The sequence below is a fragment of the Ahaetulla prasina genome, chromosome 3 (assembly GCF_028640845.1).
Source record: "Ahaetulla prasina isolate Xishuangbanna chromosome 3, ASM2864084v1, whole genome shotgun sequence".
Taxonomy (NCBI): domain Eukaryota; kingdom Metazoa; phylum Chordata; class Lepidosauria; order Squamata; family Colubridae; genus Ahaetulla; species Ahaetulla prasina.
Genome location: NC_080541.1, coordinates 166,318,560 through 166,337,507, shown reverse-complemented (window position 1 = coordinate 166,337,507; position 18,948 = coordinate 166,318,560). Strand labels below are relative to the sequence as shown.

General features: G+C 37.3%; 1 protein-coding gene across 1 annotated transcript in view; it reads right to left on the bottom strand.

Annotated features, from left to right (window-relative positions):
- DAB1 (DAB adaptor protein 1) overlaps window positions 1–18,948 on the bottom strand; it is a 291,295-nt gene that overhangs the window by 229,862 nt on the left and 42,485 nt on the right. Inside the window, exon 3 of the mRNA XM_058177854.1 lies at window positions 13,414–13,536. The gene's annotated coding sequence lies outside the window, so the exon portion shown is untranslated. The remainder of the gene's footprint in view (window positions 1–13,413; window positions 13,537–18,948) is intronic.

Genomic DNA, 18,948 nt, shown 5'->3' with positions numbered 1-18,948 from the left:
TGAATACAAACATGCCATGAAAGAAATGCCCCCTCCCCCAAATTAGAATGCTTAAGCAACATAAAGATTTGAGACTCTTAATTTATCTTTCTATCCTCCAGCATTCAATACTTTTAAGATCTCAGGCATCAACAATCAAGAAAGACACACTGTAATACTTCCAAGTAAATTTCCTTATTGTTCTTCACTCATTCCCAGAAATCTGCCAAACTAAAGCAACTACCACTCCCATAAATATATATTCTGGAAACTACCTGTTTTTCCCCTCAAAAAAGACATCCCCTGATTATAAGCCCAATTGGGCTTTTGAGTAGGTGCTCAAATAAGCCTTCCCTGAAAATAAGCCCTCCTTGAAAATATTTAAACGCATGCACAGCCAGTCCCCACCATTTCCTCTTTAAAGAGGTTAGAGAGACACAGCTGGAAATCAGGTAAGACGGCAAGAGGACCCTTGTCTTACTCCACACGCCCCAAAATAATAAGACCTCTCCAAAAATAAGGCCAAGGGCTTATTTCAGGTTCAAAAAATATAAGACAGAGTCTTATTTTTGGGGTAACAGGGTATTAAGAAGAACTGTCTTCACTCTCATTCTCTCACACAAACAGCATTGTCTCTTGCTCCTCTGGAATGTATTCCCTCCCTCCTGAGAATCTGGACTACATTCTCTCACATAAAATGCATTAATTCTGCTTTAAAGATTAACTCTCTCAACATATTGGTCACCTTTATGCTAGCTGATCAGAGCATTCACTGAGCTTTGGCACTCTGATTCTGATGAGTACTAGCGAAGCCAGGACTTTTTGGAACTAATCATGTACAATTTAATATGATCAAAGTACTGGCAGTCTTCATTGAAGCCAACTGTGAAAGTTCTTAAATTAGTTTCACAGTTTGACTCATGCAAAGCAAATATAAACTGGCACGGGATTTATTTTTCTCCCCGATAACAACCTGGCACTATAATAACCCAAGGCCATTTATTTTAACTATTACTGAGCATTCACAACACAAGTTGGGTATTGTGTCTATTCTAGAACACAGTAGTGGCAAAACACTTCAGTACTGCTGCCAAGAAAATTACATGGGCTTGTCCATGAAATTATCGGCAGTTAGTTGAGCATGACTCAAAGCATACTGAATCTTACTTTGTACTAGTGAAATCTTACGACTTTCGTGTTTTATGTATATATAAATATATAACAGGCCGAATTTAAGGAGGATAAATCTAGCTTCTTAATAAATCTAGGGCAGCAAACAGGAATGAAGTTTTCTACCACAAATATAGAGGCACAGATGGCTGGGCTGAACTTTGCTCCTTTCTTATTCAAAACTTCTAAAGGTCAATTCAAGATGTTGGCATACCTATTTTCACAATTCACAGCAAAGGTTGGGGACTTTGTATTTGAAAATAGCTGCAGTAATTCCCTCTAGCTCTTAAAAAAAGATTAATTCCCACTCTGCAAATATATGAGTCCCATTTCAACATGTGGGATCAAGTTACAATCATAACTCTGCATGAAAGTTTGCATAAGTGCCTAGTAATATATTATGCATGCAGGATTAATTAAGCCCAGTGAGCTGGTTCAAATATCTAAGAACTATCTAATTGCTACATGCAATTAGTACAAGTCACAGAATATTCTAGCCTTCACTGTATAGTTTGTGGACTTATAATATATATTTAATACTATATCCTGGGCTATAGAAAAAAACACACAAGATAACAAAAACAAATTTATTTATTCAATTAAAAGCTCAAATTCCCAAATCAGACATAAATAACAATATACCGAAAGCACTGATAAACATTACAAATCATAAAAGCAGCATTTCAAATCAACTATTCTAGCTGATAAAAAATCTAAGCAGCACCAGTCCTGAATAGAACTAGGACTGTGAACTAGACAAAGAAAACTAATAAATGGTCCAGAATAATACAATGAATTAATTCTGAGTTTGTTACCACATGGAATGGTCTCAAAGTGGTCTCATCCCACCAGTGGGTTTAACGCAAAGTAATGGAATTACAAATCTTTTCTGTGTGCGTGTGTGTGTGTACATACATACATGCGTGTATGAATCAGTTGTAGCATGACCAAATTATCAACATGAACAAGATCTGTATGCATAGTGATTCCCATTCAATAAAAACAAACATTAATCAGAATTCAGTGCCAAACCCATTATAGCATAATAAGACTGCACACACAAGGTTTTCTCAACATTAGCTTATACTTTGTCACAGAAGGAAATAGATAATATCTGAGCAGATAATAAACAGCATATAACTAACTCCATCTTCAGAGACAGAAAACGTATAATTGATGCAGCACAATTCAACTTAACAGAACAAAAGCCTAGTCTGCACAGCTTGACAGAAGATCATTAAATAGGTCTTCAGAGCAAGATAAACAGATGTCTTTTGGGAGTTCCAGAGTCTAGGAACAAACATTTAAAATTACTTTAGTGTGTGAACTCACAAATAATAGTAATATTCAAACCATTATGCATACTTTTCTGACACAAAAATCTCCAAATTTTGTTATTTATGACATAGGATAGCTTTCTCTCTGTCTGGTGCTTTCCAGATTTGCTGGACTTTAATAAATTTAATATTTATACATATTAATATTTATAATTCCTTTGTCTCTTATGACATCTGAAGAGCACCAGATTTAGGATGATGATTTAAAGAAATTTGACTTACTGTATTGAACTGATTCACACATCACATAATTGTACCAGAAATAACTCTGGCCTAGCAGCACATATGAATCTAATCAAACTGATTTGTGAATCACTGTTTATAGTTAGCATGTTGTAGTTCAATGCATCAAGTGGTTGTTAGGCAACAAGGATTCTAAATAATTAATGAAACAATTTTTGCACACAAATTTTGAAATATCTCGAACTAATGCATATTGAAAAGAATGGACAAATTATGTTTGGCCATGCCATTTAACATATGCTTTGTTAAGAGTTAATTTCTTAACTTAGTTAATTTCTATAAGAACATATATTTTACAAGCACCCAAACATTCTCACACTAAAATCTTTAACTTAAAAAAGTAATTTAAAAAAAAACCTCTTTTAATGGAAATGGTTGGTCAGACAATCTGTAATGAGATCCACAACCTTTCACCTTAGGTCACCACTGTAATCTTTCCAGATTCAGAAGTTGCGACCACCTAAGAACTGTTCAATGCTTGTATTGTGTGTGCAATCTCATTTCCATATGCCAATGTCTACTTGCATTAAATTAATTCTGTTCCAAGTATTGAACCACGAAAGGAGGCAGGGAAAGGCCATAGACATTCCTTATTCTTAAAAGAAGCCTAGGAAAATTAAAAGAGCAAAGCTACAGAGCTGAAGGAACATATGCACATTGGAAAAAGAGAAGTTTATGGAGCCCAGTAATGAGTTTGTCTGATGAGACTTATTAGGAAAATCAATATAACCCAGAAATATCATTACCCATTTTGCTAGTGACGAATAAGCAATATACTTTTGCATCTCCAGGAGAAATGTGCTGTCTGAAAACTAAATTGGAATGTATGCCTATTTATATTAAAACTATTCATATTTCCATAATATGGTTTCACTTTTAATATGAGACCTTTTAATGGTCAGTTTCTGCCTGAAATATTTTATTCAGCCTCATCAGTGCAAATAATTGTTGATATATATTCCCTAAGTTTTTATTTTGTAACGAAATTAGGATGCAAAGAAAGGAAAACATGCAAGAATGAAAAGTAATGCCTCTATCCCCACAACTTTAGTTCAAATAGGAACATTTAAATAAAATAAACAGGAAAATAATCCTTCAAATTTAGCTTTCTATTTCTATTTACTTTTCCACTAATCATCATCATTTTCCACACAGTTCTATGATAAACAAGCTTATCAAAGTAATCATAAAAGAACACCACACTTTCTTCTATCAATTTCTTTCAAATTCTTGATTTCAATCAAACATTCAATCCATCAAGATATTCCTTCAATTTTGAGAGAAAGTGGAAATTATATGATTCCAAGTCTGGATTATATGGGAAGCTGGGAAAAATGGTGAGACTTTGCAATTAAGGCTGAGCAGTATCCAAAAATGTCTTTCATGTGCTTCCAAATGCTGCTTAATAAGTTAAAGTTTTGAGTATAGCGCTTTCAATTGATAATTGTTCCATATCAAAGTAATGCATGAAAATAATACCATCTGTATCCCTAAAAAAAGTTGCAGCTGTGAGTTTTTCTGCCAAAACTTGATTCCCTCCTGCCTTCTCAGGTGAAATTTTGTGATGACATTCCATGAGCTGATGTTTCTATTTCTGATTGGTAATTCTGTTTTGCTGTCCGTCACAATGCTGTGAAGAAATTATGTTAAATTCCTTACCTTCGTTCTCATAGTTTGATAACAAATTTCAAATTCCAAAACTTTCACCTTGATCATCAGCATTCATGGAACTATCTTATGTAAACTTTCTGATATGAAAGAACATCAATAAGATGATGCTCCTGTGAAGTGCCAAGCCTGACAACAATTTCTCTCTGAGTGATCCATGAATTGCTCTTAATCAGTTCATCAACCTTTCTCATGTGAAACTTGTTGATTGCTGACACAAGTCATTTTATTCTTGAAACTCACAAATCATCTCTTCCTAACTCACCACCTTTACATTTTCTGGTCCAGCGACGCACACTATTACCACATCACTATAACCCCTTGCATTTAGAGTAAATTTAGATATACATGTAACATATTGCTGAAAGAACAATGATGACTACTTACTTCACAAATGGTAGAAATATATACCCTTTTCTCACAACAACTTCCTAACAACTAAGTAAAAGAAGAGATGCCAAAGAACATGTCAGAGCTTCTAGCTTCATTACTGCCATCTGTGGTAATTCATAACATTGCAAGAATCACTTTTCATTTAACCTTCATAACTATATTACAAATACTTCAAAAAAGCATGAAAGTGCTATTTTGGCAGAACAGAATGAAAGTGAAAGTAATGAGATGAAGAGGTAGAAGGCTCTTTTAAAAAAATGAGCCCTGCCAGATTTAAGCTAGATACTACAATATTTATTTATTTATTTGTCAAACACAACAATATATATAAGTATAAGCATGAAATAACCATACGAATTGGATACAACCAAAGGGAACATTAGGACAGGAACGGTAGGCAGGCTGGTGCTCTTATGCACGCCCCTTACAGAACTCTTAGGAATGGGGTGAGGTCAACAGTAGATTAAAGCTTTGGGGATTTTGGGAAGAGACCACAGAGTCAGGTAGTGCATTCCAGGCATTAATAACTCTATTACTGAAGTCATATTTTCTACAATGTTATTCTTTTTTAAAAATATGCTTTTAGAAGAAGCAAAAAAGCCAAAGAGAAACATACTATTTACAGACTAGGTATATATAAACCCAAATCACAGTCAGAAACATATTAGCATCAATACTTGATTGAAACAAGATCAGAAGGAAGCATAAATAGAAATTATGCAACATAGTAACTTTTTAAATTGTGCTTTCTTGTTTGTTCTATTTAGCTGAATAATACACCATTTCCTAAATATAGTGTTCTCTTTTTTGAATTTGAAAAACATTTATACCCTATATTCCCCAAAGGAATTTTAGGAATTTATAACGAATTCTACGTAATTTTAATACAATCCCATTTCTATGTAACATATAAAATATAGCAGCAAAACAGGAAAAACAGTTTGATTAAGTGATATTTATGTTACATAAAATCTGAATGTTAAATTCATAAGGAAAATAATAAATCTAAAAATAATCAATCCACAGATTACACAAGATTTATAGACAAAGGAAACTTATGCTAGTTTCATAGCATATTATTCATAACCATTTAATGTTTATGAGTTCACCTTTAACCATTCCTTCTACATGCAATCAGAATATGTAAACTTGTTTCCTCCTTTACCAGAACTTGATTTTTATCTACTCTTTTAAAGCATGATAATGTAGCAAGAAAAATTCCGAACAATTTTCAATTATTTATGTGGTATAAAGTTTTTAAAAAGGGGCATAATGACTGAGTGGTTAAAGATGCTAAGCTGCAAAGCTCACAGCCCAGGTTCGAGACCTGAGTACTGCACAACGGATTGAGCTTGGATTACTTGCCCCAGCTCCTGCACGCTTAGCCATTTGAACACATGCAAATACTAGTAGACAAATAGGTACCATTTCGGAGGGAAGATAATAGTGTTCCATGCACCTTGGTGTATAAGTCATGCTGGCCACATGACCACAGATATCTTCAGACAACACTGGCTCTCTTGGCTAAGAAACAGAAATGAGCACCACTCCCTAAAGTTGGAAACTACTGGACAGAGTAAATTTTTACCTTTATAAAGTTTTTACATGGCAGATAATTCCTTCAAATAAACATGTTGTATTCATTTATTTCTGAGGAACTTTTTTATATCCTACCTGTATATCCTACTTAGCAGGACACCGTTAAGTTGCCTTGCGAGTTATTCTCTAAATTAGAGATTTTAGTTGGTATAGGAAATCATGAACATGCTTGGGGTAAAAGGTGTTTTAATTGTGCTTGTATCAGATTGACCTCCGTTGCCAAACCGACAGGTATTATCCTTACTGTTAGTACGAAATCTTGCATGTAGCACAAGCAGGACTAAAGCGGCTATTCTAGACTACACCTTCTCTATCTTACCTATGCCTTGATAAAAAATAATCTACCAGCCAGTCTGGTGATGTCCCAAGCATATGGAATATTGCAATTTATAACATAAGATATGTAAAACAGCCAAGTTTATAAATAAGAATATGAAATAAAGGTATGTAAAAGAGATTATGTTGGGTGTCTATATAGCAAAACCAAAAAGGAAATCTGTAATAAATCTAAACGAAGTAGTTTGAACTTGTGGAGTGGAGATATTGAATACAGAAGGGGAAAGGAATCTGTAGGCTTACAGTAAATATAAACAGAAAGCCTAAAATATATGTCACAAAGTATGAATATGGATTGTTGTGACTTCATAAACATTATATGCTATTCTGTTTTAAAGAAAATAATACAGGGGGTAGAAGACAGAATAGAAGGGTGATTTAGAGTGTCTGCTTATAGAAAGATTTCATTGTTTTGTCCTGGAGATGCTTTTTCAAGACACAAGTTGAGTTTCTTGTTTTTCTTTGAAGACATTTCGCTTCTCATCCAAAAAACTTCTTCGGCTCTGACTGGAGGGTGGGGAATGGAAAGATTTATATTTCTTGCAGACAGCTTGTCCTTTACATCCTTTTAGAGAGCCATTGAGGCCACTTGGAGGTTTATATCTCTATCCTCAAGGTCACCTGAATAGTGCAAATGGATTTGGAGCCTTCTTGGAACTGGTTACCATGAGCAATTGAAGGAAATTCAATATGGCTTTAGGCTGAGGATAAGTACAAACCTGATTTTTACTCTTTGGGTCACTGAAAGACATGAGTGTCAGAAGAAAAAATGATGTTTGTTTGTTGATTTAGAGAAAGTATCTTCAAGTTACAGCAGTACATTTAGTGACCATTCAAAATTATAACGGCACTGAAAAAGTACTGATGACCAGTTTTCATATTTACGAACATTGCAGCATTTTCATGGTAACTTGGTTCGTATTTATGATGGTTGCAGTGTCCTGAGGTTCACGTGATCAACTTTTACGACCTTCTGACAAGAAAAGTCAATGGAGAAGCCAGATTCTCTTAAGAACTATGTTATAACCTAATCACTGCACTGATTCACTTAACAACTATTGCAAGAAAGGTCGTAAAATGAGACAAAACTCATTTAACAACTATTCTTGCTTATCAACAGAAATGTTGGGATCAGTTGTGTTCATTAATCAAGAACTACCTTTATATGATAAAATGAATAGGCATTATTTATGGAATGTCTTGAGTTAATATGGAGCTCACAATTGGTTGCTGAAGTTAATTCATTTTGTGCACAGAATATGATATGTATACAATGAAGGTAACATTAAAAATGCTATATGGGTGACTTTCAAGGACAAAAAGGTATGAAGATGAATAGTGAATTATATTGATGTAAATTTCATTTTCCTATCTCCTTTTCTTTTTTCTTATCACATAACTTTAATTTATTTGGCTTACTTCTGTGCTTTGCATAATACTGCTTATCTCAAAAGGAAGCCATGTGAGATATATAAAGGTAAAATCATCTCCAAGACAGTTTTCAAAATATAATCCTTTTTTAAAAAGGAAAAACAGTAATAAACATTTATAAATTAATGAATATATAATCCAGATAGCAGTGATATAAATACTAATATTCAGTTTAGAACCTAAGATAAAACCCAGTAAAGAAAAGACTGCCCAAAATGAGTTTGAGTATTTTCTTAAAATGTGATTTTTGATGCTAATTTTATATACTACTGTGAGACTACCTTTGAATAAGCTTGGCTCCTTGTATTTCTATAACTATCCTCAGAAGTAGAAAAATAGAAAGATTCTCCATTGCTAACCCTAAAATTCGGGCAGAATAATTCAGAAAATCAAAGACACTATTGAATGTGGCTATCATACCCGATACCCGTAATGGCGAATCTATGGCACGCATGTGGGCACACAAGCTCAGCTCTAGCGCACATGTGTGCACCAGCTAGCTGATTTTCAGACCTTCTAGGCCCACCTGCAATAGGGAAACAGGTGAGGGCCTGGTGGGGGTGGGGAAGGCCCGTTTTTTGCTCTCCTCATGCTCCAAAGCCTTTCTAGGAGCCGGGGGGGGCAAAATGGCCTTCCCTACCCTCCCGGAAGCACTCCAGAGGCCAGAAACGACCCATTTGCCAACTTCCACTGGGAACCAGAAGGCCCGTTTTTTTTGCTCTCCTGAGGCTCCAGAGCCTTTCTAGGAGCCTTGGGAGGACCGAAACAGCCTTTCCCAACCGCCACCTCCAGAGGCCTTTCGGAGGCTGAAAATGGCCCATTTGCCAACTTCCAGTCCCACAGGTAGGCCTGTTTTTCACTCTCCTCAGGCTCGAGAGCCTTTCTAGGAGGCTGGGGAGGGTGAAAACGGCCTTCCCCTTCCCCCTGGAGGCCCTCCAGAAGCCAAAAACAGTTGTTTGCAACTTCTGGTCCCACAGGAAGTTGGCAAAGGGCCATTTCTGGTCTCAGGATGACCTCCGGGGAGCGGGGAAGGCTGTTTTGGTTCTCCCAAGGCTCCTAGAAAGGCTCTGGAGACTGAGGAGAGCAAAAAATGGGCCTTCCAGTCCCACCGGAAGTTGGCAAATGGGCCATTTTCAGCCTCCAGAAGGCTTCCAGGGGGTACGGAAGGCCATTTTCCCCCCCCCCAGGTTTCTAGAAAGGCTCTGAAGCCTGGTGAGAGCCAAAAATGGGCCTACCGGGCCCACCGGGCCAAAAGCAGGAGGGCGCACAGGGGGATTATCACATGCAGATGCGTTCGGGTGGGGCACATAGAATTATAGGTGTGGGCATGTGCACGACCTTCCCACATGATCCCCGCTTTTGGCACGTGATGGCAAAAAAGTTCACCATCACTACCCTATACAATTAATGCATGTTCATTTTTGTTGCATTTTCTAGATGGGAGGAGCTTCCAAGTAAGATATTTTGTTACATGCAACAATTGAGCATTGTGCATATACAGCCATATATGCCTGTGTTTCAAATGCATTAAAGTAAAATATAATGTTTACCACATTGAGGCTAATGGAAACTATTCTTATTTATAAACAGCTTCCTATTCCATATTCCAAGACCATTTTAAAGTAAATTTACATTTAAATGATGGCAAATGATGGTCAAACCATTATAGTTTTAGTACCGCTTCCACAACTGCCAAGCTGATATATGAGTCTAAATATATTATTTGTAATTACAAGAAGTTATTATAATACATGTACATACTGCAATTAGTAAATATCTATAAATAAAGATGTCAGTGGCCTGACTAAAAGCCATCCCTAATTGAATTGTCTCCTCATCTTCTTCTTCCTCCTAAACGGAGGGAGAAAAGGATGGAAGAGAGGCAATTGCCACTGCCTCTTTCAAGAACATTTGCACACAGTCACTGAATGAATGGCCATATGTCAAGGTTTATCCGTAAATCGAGGCCTGATGGTTCAGTGTGGTTAAAGAAGCTGAGCTTGTCAGCTGGAGAGCTGACAGACCAGTTCAAGACCCAAGCTCCATGCAACGGGGTGAGTTCCTATTATATACACCAGCTCCTGTCCACCTAGCATGTCATGTCCCACTCCTCCTCTGACGGCCGGGTCGGGAAAGTCTGTATCAAGCGTGGCCACAAAGCCTCTGCAGCTTTGCCAAAGTTCTGTCAGAGTTCTCAGGGCAGGCAGGAGTCCAAGATGTGACTTCAGCAATCCAAATTAGACTTTGCCTGACTCAAAGAATGCCAGAAAGCAGATCCTTTATATAGGCCATGGGGTGTGGCTCCATGACTCAGCACTTATCCAGGCCTGCCCCTCCCTTCCTTTTGCTGACGTCACCTCTCCATTCTCCGGAAGTGTGGATCCCTCCACCCTCCAGCTGCCGGCAATTCCAGCTTGTGACTGGCTTCCTGCTCCTCATGTTCACATGCTGTGGGGGAGGGGTTAATTTGCTCGGTCTGCCCGGGCATGGTGCCAGGACTGGGGGCTGGAGGCATGCCAGGCCGTTCGTCTGCACTATCAGTCCCTGGCTGAGGTAACAGGAGATGAGAGGGGCCCGGCTGCGGAGAGGGGGGCGGGCGAGGCACAACATAGCAGTTTGAAAGTATGCAAATGAGAGCAGATTATTAGGAATCACTTCCATGGGAAGGTAACAGAGTTCCGTGCACCTTTCGCCTATAGTCATGCTGGTCACATGATCAAGGAAATTATCTTGGGATAATGCTGGCTCCCTCAGCCAAGAAATGGAGAGGAGCACCATGTCCTAGAGTGAGAAACTATCTTTTTACCTGTAAATCTGTGAGTCATTAATATACCATAAAACCATATTTCTTACTAATAACTCTACTTCTTTATATATGCACAAGGGCCAGCTGATCATCACGTGTTCATACATGCCAGTAACCCAGAAGAGTAACAGCTGCCACCGCCTATGCCAGACAACATGGCATCACATGCCACTTTGGGCACGCTTGCTATAGGCTGTACTTTGCTTTGCTTTGCAGCACCTTTGCTTCCCATTTATATATGAATGAAGACTATTGCTTGACATAGTGTAAGCCGCCCGCTAACTGTCATGCTCCCGTCGGAGCCTGAATCTGAATCTGTGGGCAAAGACGAGCTGGAACTTAAGCCGACAGAGATTGAGGGGGCGACTTCATTGGCATCGGAAGAAAATGGAGAAGGCCAGGGCCTTTCAGGATTAGAATAGCTTGTAGACAGGGAGGAACAGGGACAGGATGAACATGAGAGCAAGGGCCATCCCCTCCTGATCTGAGAGCACGGAGAATGGCGAGAAGGTGAGAACAGTGCAGACTGAGCAGACTACTCAGGAGAAGAGTGACCCACCCATCTTCACAAGGTACATCTAGGGCAGCGGTTCTCAACCTGTGGGTTGGGACCCCATTGGGGGTCGAATGACGATTTGCCAGGGGTCGCCTAAGACCATCGGAAATATGGGAAGTATACTTGTGAGTTGAAGAATCGCGCTCCATGGTTGACTTCACAAGCCAGCTGCAGGCTCTTCAAATCGCTAGCCGAATTCGACTTCAGGCATGATCAATTAAAAAAGAGAGAAATCTTTGGTCTGATGTCTCCCTCTCAAGCCAGCTGCAATCACTCCCAATCGCTAATCTGGCTTCAGGCAATAAACTTAATAGGGGAGGAGTCTCCGCTTTACTGCCTCCGTCCTCAAGGCAATCACAAGCAGTTCAAATTGCTAGCCAATATGGCTTCAGGCGCGATAAATTCAAAACGAAAATAATTTTATGGTTGGGGGTCGCCACATCATGGGGAATTATATTAAAGGGTCGCCACATCATGGGGAATTGTATTAAAGGGGTCGCACTACTATAAAGGTTGAGAACCACTGATCTAGGGAATGAGACTTAAGGAGATGCATTTGCTGGGAACAAACACCGAGTTCCTGAAGTGTTGAGTGCTGATGTTTGAACTTTCCAAGAGGCCTTGTATTCTTTCTGGCTTTCTGGAGTAACTAACTGGATTGCTTCCTGAACTACTTGATTTGCCCTAATGGATTTATTGCTGTGCAGCCTTGATCTAAATAGCGCTGGGCTAGACTATTTGCAGCCAGAGGCTGCTTGAGGTATGCAGAGGGGGTTTGTCATCACTTTGCTCTGGGACTTGCCAGAAACATGGAAGCGTTTGGGGAAATTTGGAGCAATAAAGGGGTAGTTTGAACTGCCAGTTGCCGGTGTGATCTTTGTGCCATGTCCTCGGTCATCACACTAACTTAAGAATCAAAAATAATTTATTTATTTATTTATTTATTCAATTTGTATACCGCCCTTCTCCCGAAGGACTCAGGGCGGTTCACAGCCAAATAAAACACACATCATAAAAGTTAAAAACATTATAAAAAACTAATTCAATTATGGCCCAAAAAGACTAAAACAATAATATAATAAAAAACCCCATTTAAAACTACTTTAAGCTAGCCCTTATATGGGGTATGAAGCTTGACAGGCATTAAGAAAAGTGTTTGTGTGTACATTGATGTTCATGAGACAATACTGTAGTCTTCCTCTGATAAGTCTACATTTCCAACCACTGATCATCCATTACAAGCTGCTACAAACATTCAGACTATTTGTAAATGATGGAAATTCTGATATTTTTTTAAAAAAGTTTGCTATGCATCTGTGCAGGTAAATAACAGAAAACATAACATAAATCCATTCCAGTTTGGCAGTTCCTCAAATGTTCTGCATGTTGCACCTTAGTCTTTTTTTAAAAAAATTCTTATTGAATTTTGAGATTAAATACAGAGTGCTAAACTTTAAAACAAATTTCTGTCAACTCTGCAAATTTATTTATTACAAGACAGAGCAGTGCAGCATAATATGACTATTCTTTAGTGTTTTGATTGAACATTTGACCTTCCTTCTCAGCCAAAATATGTTTTCTCCAAGACATGGCATACCAACCAGAAAAGCATGTACATAAAAAGTAGCCTTTAAATATAGGAAGATGGTAAAAGCAGATAAAAGACAGAGCTTCATTTGAAAAAATCTCATCTACTGTATAACCAATTAATCTTTCTGGTTACGAAGACTGCTCTGAAAATCCAAATGTTTAAATATATTTTGGGTAGCAGGGGATGAAGTTTACCTTTTCGATTTCAGAGTCCTAGTCCCAATATTTTTGCCACTTTGCCCTGATTATGGAAAATGTTGTTCTGCACTGATTGCTAATGAGGTCAAAACAGGCCATATACTCACATTCCCCACAATGCATCATTTTCTCCCCTCTCTCTTTTTGTTATGGGCAGCAAGCAGGCACATCCAATGCTGTATTACTTTCTTCTTTCGTTCATGACGATGTCACATACAGGCTCTGCAATCCTGAAAAAGAAGCATTTCCCAGGTTTAGAGGACAGAGGTACTCTAACCAATCCATCAATGCTTTGTGTGCTAATGATAGATTCACGCATAAGAGACACCATAAGCAGTGTGAGCAGCGGCATGAAAAGGAGTGAATCAAGTGTCAGCAGTTGAGATCTGAAGGACTGTAAGGCTGTGATTAGAATTTTCAATCAGAGTTTCCACAATTCATCATGTTCCTCAGAAAGGAATGATGGGCTATCCCCCTTTTCTTTTTAACAGACATCTTCCTTCAACTGTTTCTCTCCCTCCTCTAATATTAGCATATCAGTAAGTTTTTGAGACTTAGGGCTGGGTGGGGAGGAGGGGAAACTTGTTCAGTTCCATTTATAGCACAGATTTACAGCAAAGAGAAAGAAGCAGACGATGTAGCAGAAAAATATCGCTTTCTGTTTCCTTTTGCAGGCCCAAAAATCTGTAATAAATTTGATTTCACTGTAAAAAAAAATCATTTAAGTGTTGACATGAATTTTATAGGATTAAAGAATCAAAAGTACTTTAGTCTTTTTTCATGGGACTGTATTCCTTCTTCAAGATTACTGCCTTTCTTTTAGATAATCACATGGGATATCTATGCAAACGTTCTAACTCTGGGATCCTGTATTTGTAATATAAATATAGGGTAACTTTATTTGGAAAGGCAGAATACCATAAAACCTATTTTAAATGTAATCATAGCATTTAGAAAATCTGAATAAATTTAAAAAGAGGGCACATAATTCCTCAGTTTCTAAAAGCCTGTTTAATACGGATTCAAGGAATGAAAATGTGTTTATTTTATCCAAGAACGTATTAGATCAGTCATCATTAACAATGAAACGGTTTACAGTGCTTTCTTAGTGCAATCCCATTTTCTATGTTTGGCCAGATGGATAAGCTACAGCATGACAACTAAATATACTTTGATATTAAGGTCCAATAAAATGACATTTTCAGAAATTAATACAGCTTTAGTACCAAGAATGCATAGGCATCTCTTTAAAAAATTGCTTGAGAAGCAGATCAAACAAGGGCCATGATAGCAGACAAAATGATGGAAATTAAACCACTTGCCTGTTTAAATTCTTCTATTTAAGCACCAGTCTAAATGCTAAATATTTACTCCATTTTCTGACCCAGAATAAAATTCAACTAATTGTGCAGCAAATCATGTATTTATTTCACTCAATTTATATGGCCACATATCTCATCAGGATGATTCTGTGCCACTAACAGCAGTTAAATAAAATATATTTGCTGCCTATAAGATGAAAATCAATCAAACAATTAAAATAGCCATTCCCTGGTCTCTAATTGACAATCCAATGCTGGGAATACATCCAGGTCTTCAGAGCTTTGCAAAAGACCAGCAGGATCAAGGCCAATCTACTCTCTAGAGGAAAGGTATTCCAGAGGGAAGGTGCCATGACGGAACTTTTGTATCCTGTGGCCTGCCATATGACAGTCCTCCATCGATGGGAACCATAACATTCTTTTTCTGCCAGATGTGATGGGATGAGTAGAAACAATCAAGGAGAGGTGGTCCCATAAATAACCAGGCCCTGTGCCATGAAGGTCTTTACAGATGACTACTAGTGAATTGCACTCAGAAGCATATTGGTAACCAGTGCAACTCACAGGGCAGAAGTGTAACATATGCACACCACAGGGAGTCCATAACTGCCTCATTTAAGGCCAGCTGCAGCATCTTGATGAACGTATCTTTTCTTTTATGTACAGTGAGAGCATATGCACCAAGACAAATTCCTTGTGTGTCCAATCACACTTGGCCAATAAAAAATTCTATTCTATTCTATTCTATTCTATTCTATTCTATTCTATTCTATTCTATTCTATCTGTATGTTTTTCAAGGCCAGACCCATGTAGAGCTACTTGCAATAATCCACTCAGAGGGTGACAAAAGCATGAAGGACCGTGTACAGAGCCTCTTGCAATTGGCATACAACACAACGATGTGCAAAAGCCCTCCAAGCCATCCAGAAAGACACCCAAATTCCACATGAATTTTGTTCGAGACAGTGCAAACCCATTCAGAACAAGAAAGGAAAACTACCTAGAACTAGGAGTTCCAAAAAAAAACCCAAGTAGGGTTGGATTGAAACTTGGTTTTCCCTATCCAAGCTCCCATCGCCTCCAGATACCAAGACAGGGCTTCTACCAGATCGCCTGTTCAGCCCAGAGCAAAAATGTAAAGGTATCACCAGCATACTCTGATGATATCTCACCTTGTGCCATTGAATCTCACCTGGCAGCTTTGTGTAGATCTTAAGCAGCGGTGTAGAGTCTTGAAGAACCCCAGAAATCAGTAACTGTGTGCTAGTAACACTTTCCTTTTCATCAACATCAGTTGGAACCAGCTTCAGAAGAAGGAACAGAAACAGTGCAACACAATGGCATTCACTGTTGAACCCTGAAGCTGGGCCAGAAGGTAGCTTTTATGTGCAATAATAAAGTAGTAATTTATCTGTGAATTCTCTTTCCTTTTCTTCTTCTTCTTCCATTTCTCATATTTTTATAGTGAACCATAGAACTAAGCTCATGGACATTTTTGGTTATTCAAGCAAATATTTGATTTCCTGAAACAAAGCATGTGGTCAAAAGAGGAAGCCCATTCAAAATGTGATCTTTAGGGACCAATTCTGAAATTATATCTGCTTAATTAACTTCAGTATATTTTACTTTATTTAAGAAATCGTATCTGATAAAACCAAGGAATCCAAATTACGCTTTTAATTTGAATACAGCATATTCAAGGGTATATCTGGAGGGAAGCAAGCAATAAATAAGGGTGATGTGATTAGCATTCACAATAATAACAGAGTTGCAGAGAGAAGCTAAGGTCAGAACTTTTGCTAAAACCCCAGGTTTGCTTTGTTTGCATCTCTGCAAGGTAGATCACACTTTGGTGCTATGACTGCATATTATTACAAATCTTTATATAATATTCATGAGTCAGCTCATGTAAATTAGGGATATATCAGGAGCTAAAATCTAAATCATAGTGAGAACGCTGCTTAGAATCATTTCAATCTGAACTATTACTGTGATTCTCATATCTATTCTTTGTCAGTATCTAAACAAATGTGATAATAGACTGAAAAGCAGTATATCTATTTCTTTCCCTAGTAAATATCAACTGCACTCAAATCCCTCCTTTCAAATAATCCTGGAGTTTAATCTTTTAAAGGTCTATTTTGATCTTTTCCTTGGCAGATAACATCACTCCCATTTGCTAACCATTCCAGATATTCTGAGCAAGAGGTCAACTGTAATTCTGTCAGCCAGCAAGCAAAACATATGTGGATTACTACAAAGAGGTTTGCATATTAACATTTTAACTAGACTGACAGGTGCATAGTAAAGATCTCATGTTACAGTTCTACCATTGAGTGAACTATTCCAAACTTCTGTCAGGCATGGAAGCAGTAAACAATTGTTGACAGCAAAGCCTTGTTGATATGAACAAAGCTATTATCACATTAGGTCTAGGATCTATTAAATTACCAAAAGAAACAGAAAATGATTCTTAACAAACTGAAAATTATTAAATTGAAAGCCATAATGAATATTCACTTTTGGATTCCAATGGTTTCCCATATTACACTATAATACATATTGACAATATTGTGCCAGTATAAATACTAACAATGTTGCACTCATTAAGGCAGAAACCAATGTTTCTGAACTTGGGCAATTTATCTACAGGTTTCAAATTCCAAATTCAGCACAGCCGCTTCTGAGTCTTTTTAAGTTCACGTATTTAACCTTTACTTTGACTAGGAAAACATTTCCACAAATTACAAACCAAATTGGGCCAATATAAGATATAATATAAAACCAAACAATCAAATCAAATCTATGTATAATAGATTTGCTATGTATAATAATACATTAATGATTTGCCTCACGCCTAATAAGCCAGAATTATACTTAATTCTGGCATAATTAGTGTTGAATTTTAATTGGGTATTCTTAATATTTTTAAATTTTTAAATCTAAATTTTAATAATCAGCCTTTAAAATTTGCTCTTTTTAAATGTTGTTTTAAATTGTATATATTTTGTTTTTATTCTGGCTGTACACCGCCCTGAGTCCTTCGGGAGAAGGGCGGTATAAAAATTTAATAAAATAAATAAATAAAAATAAAATCAAGGTGCTGGAAGAAGGTAAGCAGGATTTTAAAACTGGAAGAAGAAATGTCAATAATCTTATGCTATGGCTTTGGCTGCCTGATGCCCAAATGTAGGTCGCAGGACCAAGGGGACGTTGCAAAGGTTGTAAGTGAGAGTGCTGATTCTAAGTCACTTTTTTCAGTGTTTTTATAACTTTCAATGGTTACTATAGTATACAAATAGTTGTAAACTGAGGACTACCTGTATATAACTCAATGCAGTAAACACCCCTGGTCTACATAATCTCTATGTTTCTAGGCCAGCACCTTAACCACTACACCAACTTGCTCTCAATAACATTGGGAAAGGTGGAAAGAAAGAGGATAGACAATGGCAAGATTGATTGACTCAATTATAGCAGCAATAGGCATACAACTGGAATACCTGAAAGACAGAAGAGATAAGATCCTCAAAGAGAAAATACATCTATGTGGTCACCAGACCTCAATACTGGCTTAATAGCATATAATCAATCAATATTATGCATAGCCAGATTTGTGAAAATAGGAACACAATGTTCCCCATCCAGATCTCCAAAGTCTCAGTGACTCTGATTTACATTTACATTTACAAATGAGCATTTGTTTTCATTGTAACAAAATTGCTGATTGGCTATGGGACCTAGACATATGATTAAGAACAGAACAATGGCCCTTTCCCAAAAATGAGTGACTGAAATGATACTGAAAGAATACTGCAAACAACTTTCATTGATTATGAAATATATTGTACCCTATACACAATAGCAAAAGCTAACCCAAATATTTACAAAATTGTCTGGTCTGTATTTTTAATCAATTTGATTTGCACCTTTTTTTGCAGTTATTCACTTTGTATAAAATACTCATATATTACATTTAGAATCCCTACTCTCCTAATGCAACTTCAACTATTGTTATATACATATAAATATACACATACACACATGTGTGTGTATGTGTGTAACTATTTATGGCATGCATACATGGATGGATGTGTGTACAAAAATAATTTGAGTCAAGATTACTATTTTGCTGCTCTACTTGCCATTACATATGTTTCCTGCTACTCTTTCGTTTGAAGCTTATGTTAATAGTGTGAACCATAACTAATTTTTTTCCAGCAGCTAAAATACCAAATGAGTGTTTGAATAATCATTTATTCAAACAAATAACCCTAGCCCTAAATTATTCTGACTTTCCGCTGATCTATGGTCATAGA